The 20,044-nt window shown below is 41.1% G+C and overlaps 2 long non-coding RNA genes across 2 annotated transcripts in view; both read left to right on the top strand.

Annotated features, from left to right (window-relative positions):
• The first annotated feature begins 193 nt into the window (after positions 1 to 193).
• Positions 194 to 15,135, top strand: LOC124101546 (uncharacterized). Its single transcript, XR_006854645.2, has 4 exons — positions 194 to 431; positions 4,049 to 4,107; positions 12,076 to 12,145; positions 15,072 to 15,135. It is a non-coding gene; the product is annotated as an uncharacterized LOC124101546 (long non-coding RNA).
• A 1-nt stretch (position 15,136) lies between these two features.
• LOC124101541 (uncharacterized) overlaps positions 15,137 to 20,044 on the top strand; it is a 30,919-nt gene continuing 26,011 nt past the window's right edge. Inside the window, exon 1 of the long non-coding RNA XR_006854642.2 lies at positions 15,137 to 17,792. This is a non-coding gene — a long non-coding RNA (uncharacterized LOC124101541). The remainder of the gene's footprint in view (positions 17,793 to 20,044) is intronic.

Below are 20,044 nucleotides of genomic sequence, written 5' to 3'. Positions count from 1 at the left end.
CGGGCTCCCGGCAGCGGCGCCGCGCTCCGCAAATCCCGCTCCTCCCCTTCCCCGGCCCGCCCCCCGCCCCTCTCCCCCGGCTCCCGGCCGCCGCCTCCTCCTCCTCCTCCTCTTCCTCCTCCTCCGCCTCCTTCCGCCGCCCGCACGCCGGCCCCGCCTCTCGCTGCCCGCGCCGGGCCCAGCCGCCCGCAGGCCCCGCGGGCGGCTGGAGGCGGCACGGCGGCGAAGGCTCGGGGCGCGGTGCTGCCCCGTGCTCGCCTGCAGGCCACGGTCGGGCGTCCGAACTCGGCCTCGGCCTGGCCTCCGCCGCGCCTCGCCGCGCGTAGAGGAAGAGGAAATGCCTAGCGGCGGACTGCCGCCGCTCGCCTGCGCGGCCCATGGGGCCCCCGCACGTCCCCAACCCACGCCTGAGGCCTGCCTGAGTCCATGCTGTAGGTGGCCCGCACTATCTCGAGGGTCGAGTTGCGACCCCTAGGGAGAGTGCGTCCCTTGGCGCGTGGCTGCCGCCGACCGCTGACCGCCTTTGGGGCAGGTGCAGGAGTTTCTTTTTAAGCCAGCAGCCGAGTAGGGAGGCTGCTGGCTGCAGTTGTCGGGTGTTAGGAGGCCAGGAGATTAGCGGTCAGAAGGGCGTGAGCGAGGGGGCGAAGAAGGGAAACGGCCGCGCTTGGCCTTTCAGTGGACACTGCTAGAGACTGTCCAGGTGTGCTTGTACCAGCGCCTCGGCTCACCATGAACGTATTACCTCGAAAACTTGGGGATTTTTGTCTTTTTTTTTTTGCCCATGAACAACTTTGCGGTTTTTATGTGCCTTTTCTACTTTTACCCTCTTCCTTATTGTCAACTTTGTTTGCAGACATTATTAATTCAACAAATATTGATAACTGCGCATTATCATTTGTCAGTGGTAGCAGAGCTTGGTGAAAGTAGATTTCGCCTTGAAGTTGAGGCCCATCGGCTGTAGGATTCTGGTCTAAATTACTTAATCTTTCAGAGGTTCCGTTTGTCTTTGTTTTGGTGATTATTTCTTGTTTCTCCGTTTGAAAGTTAGCTTTTTTATTTTGATTGGGAGGTTATGATGGACACAAAATAGAATGGGCTAAGTCAACTGAAATTAGGTCTTAGGATACTGCTTGCTTTGGAGTTGATCTTGTCTTGTCCGTCATTCACTAGCTGTATAATCTGGATCAAATGACTTAACATCTGTCTTGACTTCCCTGCTTTTAAAAATCGGTATAATAATAGGTAGATGCTTAATAAGAGGTAGACGTTCAGAATATTTTATGCTAAGATGTATATAAAACATCCAGCACGAGAGACAGTAAAAACAGTATTTTGTTGAACCTGATTTTAAGACACTTTCTTATTTCGAAGATACTATAAAGCTCATCTTAAAGTCAAAGGAAATAGACATTAGGTTACTCCTATCTACTCAGGGAACTGTATTTGGTAGTGACTAGTGATAAACAAACTAGGATTTAAATGAGAACTTTATCACCAGAAGTATTTCCACTGCATGTATGGAGCTTTACTCAAATGCATTGTAGCACAGCTTTTGGAGAAAGTGATCCAACTTGGCCATAAATGGGGTTTGGTGGGGTAGAAAGAGCAAGGCTTTATTTAAAGAAGCCTAGCTAACATTTACTGAATGCTTACCCTGTGCTAGTACCTTTTTAAACATTTTACAGTATTTGCATATGTGATCCTGGGTACCTTTCTCTTAGTAGTCTCAATGTCTTGGGCTGTTAAAGTGAAGATAGCTGTCTTGATGAATAAATATGTCTTTACATAAATTATGTAAAGGTTTAGCCATTATCAGTTTTTCAGATACAATGCTATCACAGGTAGGAAAGCCTACAAAAAAACTGAACTTAAGAAAGGAATAAAAGTAAGTATAGAACCAGGCTTAGTGGCGCACACCTGGGATCCCAGTGAGGCTGAAACAGGAGGTTGACAAGTTTGAGGCCAGCCTAGGCAATTTAGCTAGACCCTGCCTCAAAAAAATAAAAAGGGTGGGACACAGTGGCACAGGCCTGTAATCCCAGGGGCTTGGGAGTCTGAGGCAGGAGGATCATGAGTTCAAAACTAGCCTCAGCAAAAGCTAGGCACTAAGCATCTCAGTGAGACCCTGTCTCAACATAAAATACAAAATAGGGTTGGGGATGTGGCTCAGTGATCTAGTGCCCCTGAGTTCAATTTCCCGGACCAAAATAAAAAGGAGGGGGAGCTGGGAATGTAGCTTAATGATAGAGTATCCCTGAGTTCAGTCCCCAGTACCACAAAATAAATAAGTATAGAGATTTACTTTGGCCATGTTGAAGGTTTAGCTAATCCTGTTTAGAGGAGCAAACAAATACAACTTTGTCTAAACTGCCGGGGAATATCACATCTTTGACAGTTATTTCATTGTTTTTATTTACCACTATTTGGCACCAAATGACAGTTTCCAAAAATTAAATCTAACTTAGAGGTAATGCAGAACTATATGATTGTACATTATTTAAAAAAAAAAAAACAAAAAACTATTTCATTGTTTTCATTCAGGCAAAAGTAAGAAAAGGAAGAATGTGACCAAAAAGTCTTTTTTCCTGTTTGAATAACAGCAAGCAAAAATATGATTATGTGGGGTTCCATGCCCTTTATTAATTGAAAGGTCAGGTTCTTCAATTTAAAGCAATTGTCTACTTGTTGTCCTGCCATATGGAAATTTTTGTTTCTAAAAGATTTTTTTAATTAACCATGTTGGAATGTGATGATCATTACTATCCAAAGTTTGTGTATGAAGACAAGAATTGGTGTGAATATATTATGTATACAACCAGAGATATGAAAGATTGTTCTCTATATATGTAATAAGAATTGTAATGCATTCTGCTGTCATATATAAATTTTAAATTTTTTTTAAGAATTAATTTAAGCCCTTATACCAAATCGTCCACCCACTGATTTTTGTTCCACTCTAGAAGTGTTTTCCATAAATCCTTTCCTCTCCCTGCTCTTTCTTGAGTTGTTCTTCTGTTGACAATTGTGACTAATATGTGTCCTTGCCTGGCCAAACTGTTTGTTTTGTTTTGCTGGTACCAAGGATTGAACTCAGGGGTGCTTTAACACTAAGCCATAGCTCCAGCCCTTTTACTTTTTAATTTGCAACAGGTCTCCCTAAGTTGCTTAAGGTCTTGCTAAATTGCTGACGCTGGCTTTGAACTTGAGATTCTCATGTCTCAGTCTCTACCTCCTGTCACTCGCCTGCCCCACCCCCAGTTGTATTCTTTAAAAGGAGCAAATGCATGTAAACACTGTAGTATAGCTGATAGTAGTGCATCACTGTCAGTTTTTTTTGTTTTTCTATAGTTTGTAAGATGTTACTATTGGGGGAAGTAGACACGAATTCTCTAACTTTCTGTGAGTGTATAATTATTTCAAAGTAAAAAGCTATAAGGATAGAAGTCAGATCAATGATTACCTGCAGGACTGTATTGTAGAAAGAACTCTTTTTGTGGTGATGAGAAAATATTTCATATCTTGTTGTGGTATTGTTTACATAACTGGATAATGTTTGTCAAAACTTGTACACCCAAAAAGATGATTTTTTACTTCTTGTAAATTATGCCTCAATCAAACTGATTTTTAAAAAGAAAAACAAGGGCCACAGATGTGACTCAGTGGGAAAGCTCTTGCCTAGCATGCATGAGGCCTTAAACCCTAAACTCAATCCATACTAATGCCAAAAGAATAAAAAAAAAAAACGAAAGAAAGCAAGCTCTTGTCACCCCAGGCTCCTGGAATAGGATGCAATATAACTTCCTATATACGGCCCAACATGCTTTTCTAGCTGCTGACTTCTTGTGCTAGTGCACCCTTTGCCTCTACATTGATTCCTGGGTTGTTGCAACTGCTCTTCTGCTTATAGGCAACACAGGAAATTCACGCCCTAATTCAAGATCAAATTTCCTTTACTTCAGTAATCCTTCTCTGCCTCCTTAGGCTCACAGGTAACCCTGACACTTCCTCATTTGTGCTTGTTCATTTTTGTTTTTCTCTTTCCAATTAGGATCCTCCAGGCAGCAACCACAGAATTCACCAGTCTCTAGGATCCAGAAGTGTTGACAAGTGAGTAAATGACTGAATGATTTAGAACTGGGAGAAACCTTAAAGTAAGAGTTCTCGAGTGTGGTTTCAGAGTAGTGAGGTGTTAGGATTTTCATACTTCAAGCAAAGAACATGTCTCAATTGAATGCAGAAGCAGATAAGACCCACCTGTGTTTAATTAAAGTCAAGAGAGATTTGCAAAATGGAAAAACAATAACACACTTCTATTTTTTTAAAAAAATGTAGTTATTTTTCTTAAAAAATATATTAGTAAATTGGACTTAGTGATGCATGCCTGTAATCTCAACTACTTGGGAGGCTGAGGCAGGAAGATCACAACTTCAAGCCAGCATGCCCTGAGACCCTGTCTCAAAAAATTTAAACTAACATGTCCTGGGTTGAATCTTCCAGTACTTCAAAAAAATTTTTTTAAAAGAGGTCATTTTTAGGGCTGGGGCTGTGGCTCAGTGATAGCACACTTGCCTGGCATGTGTGCGGCACTGGGTTTGATTCTCAGCACCACATATAAATAAAGGTCTATTAATAACTTTATATATAATATAAAAGGAGGTCATTTTTAAAACTGGAAAGGGATTCTGAGCCCAAAATGTTTGAGAATCTCTTCCTCACAGACTCTTAAAATTCCTCTTGTTCAAATGAGAAATGATAATGATTCTGACATGTAAGTAATACTCTGGTACATATAGCAGGCCTTGAGATAAATGCTATACTAGTATCTTCATTTTACTGATTCCTCAAATAAAGTACTGAGAAGTTAAATTGGCTTGCCCAGGATTTGACCTCAGTGGACTCCATCTAGATGCCCTAATGTTAACCACAAATTTCTTCCACCTCCCTGAGGCCTGGAAAGGTTCAAAAAGGCCTATGCCATCTGGTTACCTAATCACCTCTGTGTTCTCTCCCAATTTCAGTCACCGTAAGGTCTTAAGTCATTGAGGCCTTGAATTTGCTTTACAGTTTTCATCCCGAATTCTTCTGAGTGTTTTTAAACATTACCTTGCTCAGTTGGTAGAGTGCTTTTGTGTTGCATGCACAGGTCATGGGTTCAATCCCCAGTACCATACCACCAAAAAATAAATAAATAAATAAATAAAAGTAACAGCTACCTTCCATTTTTTCCCAGTGCTCCCTGAGCAGCACATTCTCTGAAACTTGGAAAAATTCAGAGTGGATTAGCATCAAGGATGACACACAAATTTATAAAGTACTTAAAAAAAAAAAATTGCAGGCTGGTGGTGTAGCTGCATGGCAGAGTGCTTGAATAGCACACATGAGGCCCTAGGTTTATAATCTAGCACTGCAAAAGGAGTAGGGGGAGATACACACACACACACACACACACAGATTGGGCTGTTAGAAATCTAGAGGATTTAACAATAGTAGGAACCCAGGACCTCTGGACCATTGAGCCATTGAACTGGTTTTGTTTGGCATTCATACAGGCTCTTTTGTCCCTCCCCACCACCTTTGAATCCAGTGAATACTATGCAAGTACTCTACCACTGAACTACATCTTAAACCCTTTTTAAAAATTTTACTATGAGACAGGGTCTCTCTAAGTTACCAGGCTAGCCTCAAACTTGAGATCACCCTGCCTCAACCTCCCCAATGTCTAGAATTACAGGTGTGTGTCACCACACCTGGTCCCTTCTCCTATTCTTAGATTATTATAAATCTTGACTGCTTGTCTCCAGCTGCTTTCCCACATCCCCAGAAGATCACCAGACCTTCTAATTCATAGAGGGAAGAAAATCCCAAAGCAGAAACTTCTTCCCCTTCCTGCTATGAGCCTCAGAAGGAATCTATTCTACTTTCCCAATCCTCACTTCCATCCCAGAAGAAAGGAGATGTCCTTTTTCTTGTTTTGTTCATTTGTGCTTATGATCCCAATTTATCCCACCTTTGGGCTCTTGCTCTTACCCACCCTTTAAGTAAGTGTATTTTGAACCACTTGGCTTCTACTGGTTCATTTCCTTCAACCAAAAAATACTTCTTCAATCCTATATTTCCTCTGGTTGTTGCCCTGATGTTTGTCTTTTTAGAAGAGCTTCTTGAAAGAATTGCCACTCCTCTTCCTCAGCATTATATCTGGGTGGATATTATGGCTGAGACTTTGGTGCTGTTGGCCACTCTCTTTTCTGTGATGCCAAACTCATCTCTTATGAGATGCCTCTATGCCCTATTGGGTTAAATGGAGTCTCCATCAACCTAGTTAATCATTCAAGATGAATCTGAAAAGGAGAACAATAAAATTTTATTAAGCGGTCTAAATTTTTAGCCAGGACAGGTTCAGCCAGGCATGTTGGTGCATAACTATAATCCCAGCATCATCTTGGGAGACTGAAGCAAGAGGATTGCAAGTTCAAAGCCAGTCTCAGTAAATTGGCAAGGCCCTAAGCAACTTAGTGAGATACTGTCTCAAAAAATAAAAAGAACTGGGGATGTGACTCAGTGGTTAAGCACTCATGGGTTCAGTCCCCAGTACCTTAAATAAATGGATAGTATTTTAATGAAAAGCAGTAAATTTCACCATGAGAAAACAAAGAAGCAAGAGGTTTCTGAAGCAGGAGAATTCTGGGAAGGAGGGAAGATCTGTACCCAGCATCCTATGTAGTCTGCTGATCCCATCTCTAGGCTGATCTGCATCAGTCTCTATCTGGCTTTGGTGGGAAAGTGGGAAGAAAGCAGAAAGACTCTTCTCTGAATCTGTCCTGACATCAAGCAGAGAAAGAGTCAGATACTTGATGTTTTTGAACTTCCTTCAGCTCAAAAATCCTCAGTATTTTGGGGAGAAATACTTTGATTTCCTACAAAACCCAGTGGTCATCCTACACTCTTGCATCCTTTAGCTAATAAGTCACCAAGTCCTATAAGTTTTACACATTAGATAGCTGGCAGCTCTGCCTCTTTCTCTATTCCCACAACCACCAAACCATTACAGGCCACTGCCACATCTCCTCATAATTAGTGATCTTAGTGCCTCACCATCAATTGTACTCCTTTCTGTGGCCCTTCATATCAATTTCAACCAGATTTTCTTTTTGACTATATTTTTTTTTAATTTTTTTAAATATTTATTTTTTAGTTTTCGGCGGACACAACATCTTTGTATGTGGTCCTGAGGATCGAACCCGGGCCGCACGCATGCCAGGCGAGCGCGCTACCGCTTGAGCCACATCCCCAGCCCTTGACTATATTTTTAAAAGCGTAAAAGTTATGCATTGGGTCAGGTGTGGTGTCACATGCCTATAATCCCAGTTACTTGGGAGGCTGAAGCAGAAGGATCACAAGTTCGAAGTCAGCCTGGGCAACTAAGTGAGAACCTGCCCCACATAAAATAAAAAGGGCTGAGATGTAGTTCAGTGGTAAGAGTACGTGCCTGGCATGTGTAAGGCTCTAGGTTTAATTTTTAGTCCTGCAAAAGCAAAAACGTTAATACATTGGGTTGGGTACGTAACTCAGTTGTAGAGCTCCTAGCTAGCATGGGTGAGGCCATAGGTTCAATACTCAGCACCATAGAAAGAAAGAAAGAGAGAGAGAAAAAGGAAGGAAGGAAGGAAATAAGGAAATATAACCCTACCACTCAGTTATCCAGAGGTAAACATTGGTATATTTTGATATATTTTCTTTGTACAGCTATTGTACAGAGAAACAGTTATATCATTCTTCTGCTTTAAGCCCTTTGATGGCTCTCCTCAATGCTCTTCCAGGTTATAACTCAAATTCATACTAAGGTTTGAATTCCCTATAAGATCTACCCCTGCTCACTTCTTCAATTCATCTTCTGCCACCCACCACATAATCAGTGTTAGGTGGTTTGCCCTGGCTGCAGTAGGGTCTCCTTTGTTTCCTGCCACAGGTCCTTTGCATTTGCTTACTTTATTTATTCTCTAGATCACTCTACTGCTTAAGGCAGAATTCTTTTCTGTCTTCTTCACAGGAACTCAGTAAATATTTAGTGAACAAATGAACATTTAAAGGAAGTAGGGGGATGGAGAGGGAGTGTACAGGAGAGATGAGAACAACCTGAACAAGAGCCATGAAATACCCTGAAAATGAAATTATCAGGATTTGGTAACTAAGTAAATATGGGGATGAGGGAAATAGGGACTCTAGGGTTACTCCCAGGGTGGGGCTGGAAACCCAGTGCATGATGTTCTATTAACTGAGCTCAAGTGTATAAGAGGAGAAGGGGTTGAGGTTGGGAGAAATGAGGGTTCCGTTTTTATTTATTAATTAATTTATTTAGGTGTTGGAGATTGAACCCAGGGCCTTGAACATGCATCTTACCCCTGAGCTATTATTAGCTCAGTTTTAGGTTTCGATTTTAGATACAGAGTTTAAGAAGCCTGTTTCATCCAGTAAAATTCAGGGGAGAATTTTATTTCAATTTGAATATCAAGATCATCAGCCTCCAGGTGGCAGTTAATACCATGTGAGGAGACAGAGGGTAAGAGGGAAATGAGTGTGAGATAGATGCCATTAGGCCATGGGACAAGCCCTGAGCAGTAATGATACTGGAGGGGTTCCCAGAGAAGAAGTCTGTGCAAAAGAACAAAGGTGCAAAAGAACAAAGGAAGAGGCTATGTTGGTCAAAGGAGCAGTGTTGTCACAACAGAGACATCGCATGATGTCTGTAGTATGGCCCCAGAAATTATCTGTCAATGGAGGAATAGGGTCAGAAGCCATGTTGCAGTAGACAGAAAGTCCAGAAAATCCTCTAGACAGAGAATGGCTAAAGAGGACTTCCAAAAGATGAATTGAAATTAGTGTGTGAAAGAAGAACACTTTTATCACTAGGAATCAAATCAATATGAGTTAAAAGGGGATATTTTGCCTCTCAAATTGGTAGAAAAATATTTTTAACAATAGTCAATGATAAATGAAGTTATCACAGAGAATATGAGTTGTTATAAGCATTCCAAAATAGGATTTCATGGTTTCAAGAGCCTTGGACTTTTGCCCATTTAATTTGTGATTTTATTTTATTTATTTGGTTTTTTTTATTTTTTTTTTTTTGGGGGGGGGGGTGGGGATTGAATCCAGGGATGTTCTACCACTGAGCTACATCCCTAACTCTTTTTTACTTTTTACTTTGAGGCAGTGTCTGGCTAAATTGGCCAGACTGGCCCTTAACTTGTGCTAAACTGGCCAGACTGGCCCCTAACTTGTGATCCTCTTCCCTCTGTTCCCTGGATCACCAGGATTATAAGCATGCACCACCACAACCAGCTTATGATATGTTTTTAATGAAAAAAGGATTTGAAACATGTACTTATCCTTTTCTAAATTATGTACATGTAGTGTGGGGCCATTTTCTGTTTCTTAACAAAGCAAATAAGTAAAGACTGATACATTACACTTGTATGCCAGATACTCAGAAGGCTGAGGCAGGAGAATGGCAGGTTCACGAGGCTAGCCTTGACAATTTGGCAAGACCCTGTCTTCAGAGGAAAAGGGCTACAGTGTAGCTCAGTGATAGCATGAGGGAAGCCTTGGGTTCAATCCCTGCACTGCAAAAAAAAGAAAAAGAAAACTGTAGACACCTGCCTCTGAACCATTTCATGGGGAAGGTGTGAGTTAGGGCCACTTCCAGTGCAGTCACCCTCAGGGAGGGTGGGGGTGGTCACATGTTAGATATTCAAAGTTCTTGAACACTCTTAAATCAACTGGATCCAAATCCCTGAGGATGGGACCAACCACCTGCATTTGAAAGAACATCCAGGTGGGGATCCTGATGATGGAATAGTTGGAGAACCACCCCACTAAGTGTTCATGATTCCTTTTACACTACTCCATTACTGCCAGTAAACCATTCTCTTCCCCAACTGGTCTGCTCTTGTGCTCGATTCTCATCATTTGCTTATTTCTAGCACAATCCTGCACTTAGCTCTCATAGTAGACTTTGCTTATTTGTGAAATTCATGTGTCCAAAATTAGAGCCCAGCAGTCCTGATCCACAGTTTGTCCTGTCACATGTTTTGACTCTGGAAACTGATGAATTCTTCATGAAGGCATTTCCTGTTTCAACAGTGACTAAAAATCATATGCCAGTAAAAAACCTCATACATCCACATAGAAAGATCCTGGGAAAAATAGGACTTAGTGGACTTGTTGCTCTAAGGAAGGTCAGAAAATGGGAGACATTTGAAAGTGAAGGGATAGAATACACGAGGAATGGATGCACAAACAAATCTGCCTGCAGCAAGTGTCTATTCTAAATGTGTCAGTCAAAGTCTCCCCCAAACCAGTGAAGAGTTAAAATATAGCCTGGAAAAGAGCCCTATAATATAATGGTTAAGAAGGTGGTAATGACTCATTCCAGAGGTATAAGTGTGAACTATGTAGAATCCAGAAGGTGAAGTCATTAGGTATGTCTTGCCTGATGTGGTGGTGCATGCCTGTAATTCCAACTACTCAGGAGGCTGGAGCAGGAGGGTTACAAGTTCCAGGCCAGCCTGAGCAATTTAGCAAGACCCTGTCTCTCAAAATTAAAAAAAAAAAAAGTTGGCAGGGGAGCTCTTGGGATGTAGCTCAGTGGCAGAGTGCCCCTAGGTTCAATCCCCAGTACTAAAAGGGGAAAAAAAAATTAAGGAATTATAGAATCTTTCATACTCTACAAAAAAAGTTTATCGATCTTTGATTTTAGCCTTTATCACTATATTCTCAACTTGTTCTTGCCTCTTAACTGATACCTAAGCTTCTGATCTTTCTCTCATCCTGTTTTTCCTCTATTCTGCACTTGTTTTTTTGGTTTCTGTTTTATTGTTGTTTTGCTTATGTTGTGTTGTTTTGTTTTTTGTTTATTTTTTAAATACTAGGGATTGAACCTAGGGGGCACTTAGCATTGAGCCATATTCCCCAGTCCTTTTTATAGAGTCTTGTTAAGTTGCTTAGGGCCTCACTACGTTGCTGAGGCTGACTTTGAACTTGCCATCCTCCTGCCTCAGCCTCCCCAGCCACTGAGATTTCAGTTGTGTACTACTGTGCCTGGCTTCAATTGTTTTTTTAAAATATAAAAAATAGCCAGTTGTGGTAGTAGTGTATGCCTGTATTCCCAGTGGCTCAGGAGGCTGAGGCAGGAGGATCACAAGTTCACTACCAGCCTCAGCAACTTACCAAGCAACTTAATGAGATCCTGTCTCAAAATATAAAAAGGACTCGGGATGTGACTCAGTGGTAAAACTCCTCTGGGTTCAATTCCTAGTACCAAAAATAAATAAAACAAAAAATATAAATCCCTCTACAGAAACTTTGTTGGCTCCTCATTTCCTGTAACCTTCATATGAGGTTTTTAAGATTTGTCACAACCTGGCACCTGTCTTCATCTGTTTTGTCTCTTTCCATTCCCTCTCTTCTCTGTGTCCTGTACACCAGCTACAACAGGCCACAGGGCTAGGCTTGTACAGCTCTGCAACTCTGTACCCCCAACCCCTCACTGGAATTTCCTTTTCTGTGGTGTCTACTGTTCGAGTGTCTTCATCATTCTGAGCTTTTCTATAAACCCTGTCCTGATCTTCAGCTCTTTTCTTTTATATGTCAGGTTAAGATAAATTACACTGCTGTAATAATCACCTCAAAATCTCAGGGGCTTGAAAGTACAAATAAAACTAACATCTGAAGGTGTAGCTGAGTGGTAAAGTCCTTGCATAGCATGCACGTGGCCCTGGGTTCAATCCCTAACACCAAAAAAAAGGAAAGAATGAAGAGTCGCTTATAAGAAAATGCCTCACTGCTGGAGGGCTCAAAAAGCATCTTTGATTTTTTTTTTTCTTAACAACAGAAAAAGACAACCTATCATTTTCTTTCTAATATGCACATGACTAATTAACAGATAATTGTACTTTGACCTAAATCAACTGTTGTGGTTGGTAAGTAATAGTAAAAAATAAACTTCACTTAAGAGCGGGAAATCTGGGAAGATAAAGTCTTTATTAGAGTTATCCTTATATCTGCTTCTGCCCACAGCAACACCTGGGGCCCATTGCAACTTCCTGTGACCCTATCTCTTGAACCAGTGCTAGAGGCAGGGAACCAGGTAAGCAGTCTCAACTTGGGTGGTGGTTCTTCTGTCAGTATCCTCACCTGGTGTTTTTGTTTGCTTGTTTGTTTTTGCAGTGCTGGGAATTGAACCCAGGTCCTTCTGTAGGCTGGTCAGGTAATCTACTGTTGAACTACCACCCCAGCCTCAAAGCCACACTTATACCTGCCTCAGTAGATCTGTGGAGTTTCTCCAGGGTGTCTCCCCTCTCTGTTCTGAATACACTAACTCCAGCTGGACAGCTCTAGTCCTTGTCCTACCTGCTAATATTTGGTTTCTGCTCAGCTTCTACAGTGTGACACTTTTGAAAAAGCCTGCTAGGCTCACCTTAAGGTTTCTCCCATACTATCCTGCTGTCTCTTCAGCATCTATTATACAATTCACAGATTCACCTGAGTTCCAGCAAGCACTTAGGGAGCAGACTCTACTTTGTTAGCCCTGGACTAATCCCTGAGTCCTGTGTTGCTTTTCTGCTTACTGCTGCTTTATATTCTGGCCCTAGGGGCCAGCAGTGCTGGTACCGCCAATGGGCTTACATGTTTTTTCAGAAACCTTTGCCTGTGGCCTGGAGTATAATTAAATGGTAGAATGTTTGCTAATAGAAACTAATTTTTAAAAAATTATGATTTCTTGTCCATGATCCACACCTGGGTCCTGCTACGTTTTGCTGTCTTCATTGTTTGCCCTATGCACTGGATCTCTAACTCTTGAGTACTATTCCAGAGCACTACATCCTGCCTTTGTTCCTCCTAGGTACTGTTCTCCATCAGAACCCAAGAAACTGCCAGGCTTGGAAATGAAAGCTGTCATCATTATGTACTCCATCCAGATCTATTTCTCACCTCACATATCTCAGCCCCAGTCTGGTTTCATGTGCATGCCCAAGCACTCTTGATGTGGACCTCAATTAAATCTGCCTTGTTTCCTTGGGATCAGTCACTGTAGCACCATCTTCATGGAACACTAAACACTGTCATCTCTCTTTGAAAGCCCACCCTGATTTCTTTACTAATCCTAGTTCAGGACTGGTTCCTGCTTTTTTAACTTCACTTTGTTTCCTTCTTGCTGGTTCTGGGTGATTGTTTATAAAAAGTTCTGAATGTTCTTTGGATTGATTCTTTAAAACCCAGTGCCCTGTCCCCTCTCCACTCTCCTCCCCCGCTACTACTGCTCACCATTCTAATGCTGAGACCAGCTCTTCAGAACTCAGATGGCAAACACCAGGGACTACTGGTCCAGACGTATAAATAGCAGCTTCTCCTACCCAATAGAGTTCATGCTCATGTAAAGCACTTTATATGTCTATACCCAGAATAGTATCCGACCAAAGTCAAGTCTCTATAAGTGTTTCTTACATTATTCCAAAATTAAGGAAATGAAGCAGACATTCTCTCTTGTACAAGAATATCTTTGGAATAAAAAATTAAGACAAGTCACAAATGGATATAAGTTACTGGTATAACAGTGCCTAATTTTTAAAATAATTTTATTCACATAACTTAAAAGTCCTTCTACTAAAGGTTTTTAGTATATTCGTAAAGTTATACAACCATCCCCATAATCTAATTCTAAAACATTTCCATCATCCTGTATTCTTTGGCAGTCATTTTCCAGTTTCCCCTTTCCTAGCCTCTGGCCACCAACTAATCTATTTTCAGTCTCTATGGATTGCCTATTCTGGATATGTCATACAAATGAAATCGTACAACATGTGTCTTTTTGTATCTGTTGTCTCACTTAATGTCTCTAAGTTTAATTTGTTTTGTGGCATGTACTAGTACTTCTCATTCCTTTATGTGGGTGCATAATATTTTATTTGAGAAGGTGTACTTTGTTCATCTACCCATCAGATGATGGATATTTATGTTATTTTACCTTGTGGCAATTGTGAATAATGTTTCTATAAACACTTGCTGTGTCAAATAGAATTATATGTACTGACAAAAATGTCCATCAAGTTTTTATTTTTTTAAAGGAGAGACTATATAAACTGGGCAGGTTGGTGCATGCCTTGTAATCCTTATGACTCAGGAGACCAAGGCAGGAGATTTCCAAGATAGAGACCACCATCTACCTCTGCCATGCTGTTCAGGTACTCTCAGGCCCAGAGCAATGGAGTCAGCCATTTATGGACTGAGACCTTTCAAACCATGAGCCCCAAATATACTTTTCCTCCTCTATAATTGTTGTTCTTAGGTGTTTGAGCCACAGCGGTGAAAAAGCTGACTGAAATATATAGCAGTATATAACTTCAGCTCTTCATATACATTTTCATATTTCCCAGTATGGTTTGAAACTATACATGAATTCTGATCATTATTTTTCAGATCCATTGGTGGTTAAAGTTGAGGGGGCAAATGCTGAGACTTAATTGAGGAAGGAATGCTCTATTGGTTAATATTGTTCCTCAAAATTATTTCTTGTGGCTGTCAATTGCATATTACTGTGAGGATTGAACTGAGTATTAAATATGGGCAGTGTGGTATTTAGCAGCTCACACTATTTAGTGATAACTAATATTGAAGGTTTATTTGTTTTTTGTTTTGTTTTTTTTGGTACAGGGGATTGAACCTTAGGGGCACTTAATCACTGAGCCACATCCCCAGCCCTATTTTTGTATTTTATTTTAGAGACAGGGTCTCACTGAGTTGCTTAGGGCCTCACTGAGTTTCTGAGGTGGTTTTGAACTCATAGTCCTCCTGCCTCAGTCTCCCCAGCTGCTGGGAATACAGGCATGCATCATTGTACCTGGCTGCATCTTTTTTGATTTGGTTAATATGTGTGCCATAACAATTATTGAGCGTTTGGAATGCCATACCTCCTTATAGAAAATCAAACTTGTCAATCTTTCATGTGCTTGGTAATTACTAATTTCCTTTTCTTCTCTTTTGGGCTCCTTTATGTTCCTGATCATTCACGGTAGGTTGCTGATGGCTAGTGTCCATTTTTTATTGTCCTGTATCCCTGAAACATCCCTGCAGCATACCCTTTGGTAAGTGTTCTGGTTCTTTTATTATGAAAATATGATCTTTCTGTATAGCCCTTTACCCTAATGACTTTGACAGTTGCTCATATTTCCTCAGTTCCCCCTTGAGCCACACTGTCTGTTAACTTGAAAGGCCTTTTCTAAAGAAAATCTTTTTGTATAAACACATTGGGTTCATAGTCAGTAATGTCCACACTCATTGTTACCCATGATGATCATCAGCTAGTATAATTTTAAAGGTATTAATTTTGGGGTTGTTTATAATGCTGAACCAATGGAAACAATTTAACTCATTAATATGGAACTGGTTATATAAAGTATGATAAAATTATATGTTGCAGGGGTCAACACACTTTCTCTGTAAGGGTCGGATGTAAGCTACGGAGTCTCTGATGCAGCGTCTCAATTTTCCTGTTGTAGTATTAAAACAGAAACAATATATAAATTAATAAGCATCATAGCTATGTTTCTGTAAAATTTTATTTAGGAGGTAGACCATATTAGGCCTGTAGGCCATAAATTGCTGGACCCAATGTAATGAACTTTCACTCTATGACTATTTAAAAAAATCAAATAGAATTATATATATTGACAAAAATGTCCATCAAGTTTTTATTTTTTTACAAGAGAAACTATATAAGCTGGGCATGATGGTGCATCCCTTGTAATCCTTGTGACTCAGGAGACCAAGGCAGGAGATTTGTAAGATAGAGGCCAGCCCAGGCAACTTAGTGAGAATCTGTCTAAAAATAAAAACAAAAAGATGCAGAGTGTGGTGTTGCAGTCCTATAATCCTGGTGGCTTGGTTTGGGAGGCTTCTGCAGGAGGATCACAAGTTCAAGACCAGCCTCAGCAACTTAGCAAGGCACTAAGCAATTTAGCAAGAGAGAGACCCTGTCTCAAAATAAAAAAGGGCTGGGGATGTGGCACCATGGTGAAGTGCCCCTTCATTAAATACCCAATAACTCCTTCCCAAAAAATAAATAAATAAACAATAAAAACAAAGAGCTAGGGATATTGTTCAGTGGTAGCGTGCCCCTGGATTTACTAACACAAAAGGAAAATAAGTAAATAAATACATACACACACATACATATATATATATATATATACATTTAACATATATTTAATACATATATTAATATATATATATTTAACATATATATATATATATAATTTGGTCAAAATTCCACATACACACTTTGTTTGTAGCACTGGGAACTGGATCCAGGGACACTTTGTATCTGATATAAATCCCCAGCCCTTTTTAAATTTTATTTAAGACCGGACTTTACTAAGTTGCACAGGCTGGCCTTGAACTTGAGATCTTCCTGCCTTAGCCTGTGAGTAGCTGGTACTACACATGTGCTACTATGCCCAGCCACATACCTATATTTGTATGGGTCAGAAAGAGCCTGAAAAGACACATGCTCAACTTTTAACAGTAGCCAGACCACATTAGGGCAGGTAGACACTTTTCCTTACCTTATTATTTTTTTTTTTTAATTTTTTAGTTGTACACAATATCTTTATTTTGTTTATTTTTATGTGGTCTGAGGATTGAACCCAGGGCCTCGCACATGCTAGGCAAGCGCTCTACCACTGAGCCACAATCCCAGCCCATCCTTACCTTATTATTGAATATTATGTTGTGAGAGAGCCTTGCCTTTGATATAATTAAATAAAATGCAACTAGGATTTGTTTTTGTGTTTTTTTGTTTGGTTTGGTTTGATCTCGGTACCAGGGATTGAACTCAGGGGCACTCAACCACTGAGCCACATCCCCTACTCTATTTTATATTTTATTTATTTAGAGATAGGGTTTCACCAAGTTGCTTAGTGCCTAGTTTTTGTTGTGGCTGGCTTTGAACTTATGATCCTCCTACCTCAGCCTCCTGCGCTGCTGGGATTACAGGCTTGGGCCACCATGCCCAGCTTGGGATTTGTTTTAAAAGTTTAAAAAAAAAAAAAAAAAAAAAGTTAGCCTTAATAATTATGTATATAAGCTTGTATTTTACATAAAATCTAAGAACTTCACAATTAAAATAACTCCCAATCATCATTAACAAAGTGACTATAACCTCAGCTACTTATGGCTTTAAATGGGAGTTTATTTATTTATTTTGTATCTTTTGGTGGCAGAAATGGGACCCAGGGGCACTTTACCACTGAGCCACATCCCCAACCGGGTCTTGCTAATTTGCTTAGTTTTGATAAATTGCTGATGCTGACCTTGTACTTGCAATCTTCCTGCCTCAGCCTCTTGAGCCGCTGGGATTACAGGCATGCACCACCATGCCCAGTTGTAAATGGGGGTTTAGACAGATTCATGGTCATAATAAGGGATATTTAATTGAAAAGTCAGATCAATGCCTTAGCTGGGAACCAGGAGCTGTATCTGGAGGCAGGTTCTGCAGATCCTGGGGACAGCCTCAGCAATGCTGTCATGTCAAGCATCTTTCTAGATCTTCAGGGTCTCAGGAATGTGCAGCAGCTTCCAGCTTCCTGGTCATTAACTGCATTTGCTCCTACCAGATTTCTCCTTTGCCAAGAACCCTCTCCAGGCCAGGTCCTAAAGCAGGAAGAGGACTCATGCACTTTCACAGCCATAGCAGGAAGAAAACTATACATAGATAAATACACACCACACACATGAAGGTGAGTGCCAGTGGGAGGGGTCTTGGTAGAATAAGTCACATTTGAGTCACATCTAAGTCACTCTGAAGCCTGAGTAGGAGCCTGCCACATTGCCCAAGGCAGGGCAGGAAATTCAAGCAGGCAGAAGTAAGGGATGAACAAAGACAAGGCTAGCAGTTACAGATCAGGAAGGTAAACCAGCAGAGTTTCCGGAAAGGGAGAAAGGAAGTCACATTTGAGTGCTAGAGAGATTTTTCTGGTGGTAGGGGAGGAGAATGTGTGAGGAAAGCAGTTAATGATTTCTTGTCCAGGTGAGAAGTTTAGGCCTTCTGCTCCATTATGGTGGAGTCAAGACTTTGCTTTCTTCACTTCTGGGCCATGTCCAAAGCTGCACCTTCTACTTCCTGTGTCCTCTCCCCTCCTCTTGGCATGGTCAGTTCTCCTTCTTTCTTTGAGTTTTAAAATTAATGTGTGAGCCGGGCATGTAGGCGCACCATAGTAATTCCAGCTACTTGGAGGCTGAGGCAGGAGAATTGCAAGTTTGAGGCCAACCTGGGCAATTTAGATGGTGTCTCAAAAGCTAAAAAGGATTGGGTATGTAGCTTAGTGGCAATATCGCTGGTTACCAGTGATGAGTTCTGCTTCCTCACATTTTGAAATATAACATTAAAGAAGCATGCAGAGGCAAGCATATAAAGCAGAATTTATTGTAAAAAGGGGTAACAGACTTTTCCCAGCAGGGAGAAGGGGGCCATAGCTGATACCTTAGTATCCAAGAAGCCAGGGTGTTTTGCCTTTTTATATGTCCTAGGCTTCCTTTGTTCTCTTGCTCTTTTCCCTTTATCTCTCTCCTTCCTGCATAGGTGACTAGACCCAGGAGATGCTCAGTGGGATGGCCAAAAAGTGAAAAGCTGATGGATGGGGGAAGGGCCAGATGGAGCAGCTCAGGACACATTAATTAACAACTTTATAACTCCCTGTAGGGAGAGACAATTCCTGGGACAGGTTACCTTAGTAACAAGTTGGAGCAGGGGCTGATAAGGGTGATAAAGGTGGAGGAAGGGCTCTGGAGGCATTTTAGTCCCTCAGGGGGCAGTCTCCGACTTCCAGTACTCACTCAAATTATCTATACTGAGTGCCTGTCTAATTCTGACTTCAGTGGTCGAGTTCTTCTGAGTTCAATTCCTAGTACCACACACATGCACACAAAATAATAAAATAAAAAGCTACGTGGGGGTGCTGGAGTTGTGGCTCAATGGTAGAGTACTTGCCCCACATGCGTGAGGCCCTGGGTTGGATCCTCAGCACCACATAAAAATAAATAAATAGATAGATAGATAAAGATGTTGTGTCCATCTACAACGAAAAAAATATTTTAAAAAACTATCTGGGGAGGTAGCTCAGTCTTGCCTGGCTTGTGGGATGTCTAAGGTTCAATCCCTAGTGCCACAAAATAAGTTAGGTGTGACCTCACTTAGAAAAACTCACTGACCTCTCAGATGGCCCCTGTCATTCTCAAGCTGAGTAAGGAACCGGTATTCTGGGCTCCAGAATGCTTTGTGCCTTTTCCTGTCTCTGAATCAATTCCATGGCTCTAGGATTGTGTTTTGGTTTCTTTACCATTATAATATGATTTTTCACTGGGCAGGGGCCAGATCTCACTAATCTTTTTGTTGTTGTTATTGTTGTTTGTTTTGTACTGAGAATTGAATCCCAACTCCCTATCCCTTTTTATTTTTTTATTTTGAAAGAGGAGCTAAGTTGTTTAGGGCCTCTCTAAGTTGTTGAGACTGACTTTGAACTTGCAGTCCTTCTGCCTCAGCCTCCTAAGTCACTGAGATTACAGGCCATGTGCCCGTGCCCAGTTCTTTGTGTCTTCAACACCTAGCAGAGAAAGTCTGACACCAAGAAGATAAGTAGCAAATAACTGTGACTGGATGAGTAAAGAATAGATGAAAATTTGAGAGAGATTTTGGGGGTTGAATTAGAATTGCTTGGCAAGAGATTGGGCAGGACTGGTGACAGGGTGGTGTCTAAAATGATCCCAGGTTTTCTGGTTTGGGTGCAGGGGATATTTACACTGTTTTTACTCATAATTCTTCTAATGCTGAGTGTATAGGATTTGCAGACTAATTGCCCAGTTCTCAGACACCAACTGAGTATCCAACAGTTCAGTTTAATTCTGATACTTTCTACCTAGAGTTAGAGTCAGATCCCACCAGTTAAAAAGGTCTGTCCCACAAGACAGCCTTCATTTCAGACACAGGTGACCA

This window comes from Marmota monax, unplaced genomic scaffold (genome assembly GCF_021218885.2).
Source record: "Marmota monax isolate L192 unplaced genomic scaffold, Marmota_monax_Labrador192_F-V1.1 WCK01_AAM20220418_F8-fsc00390, whole genome shotgun sequence".
Classification (NCBI taxonomy): Eukaryota; Metazoa; Chordata; class Mammalia; order Rodentia; family Sciuridae; genus Marmota; species Marmota monax.
This window is presented reverse-complemented; position numbering and strand designations above follow the sequence as displayed.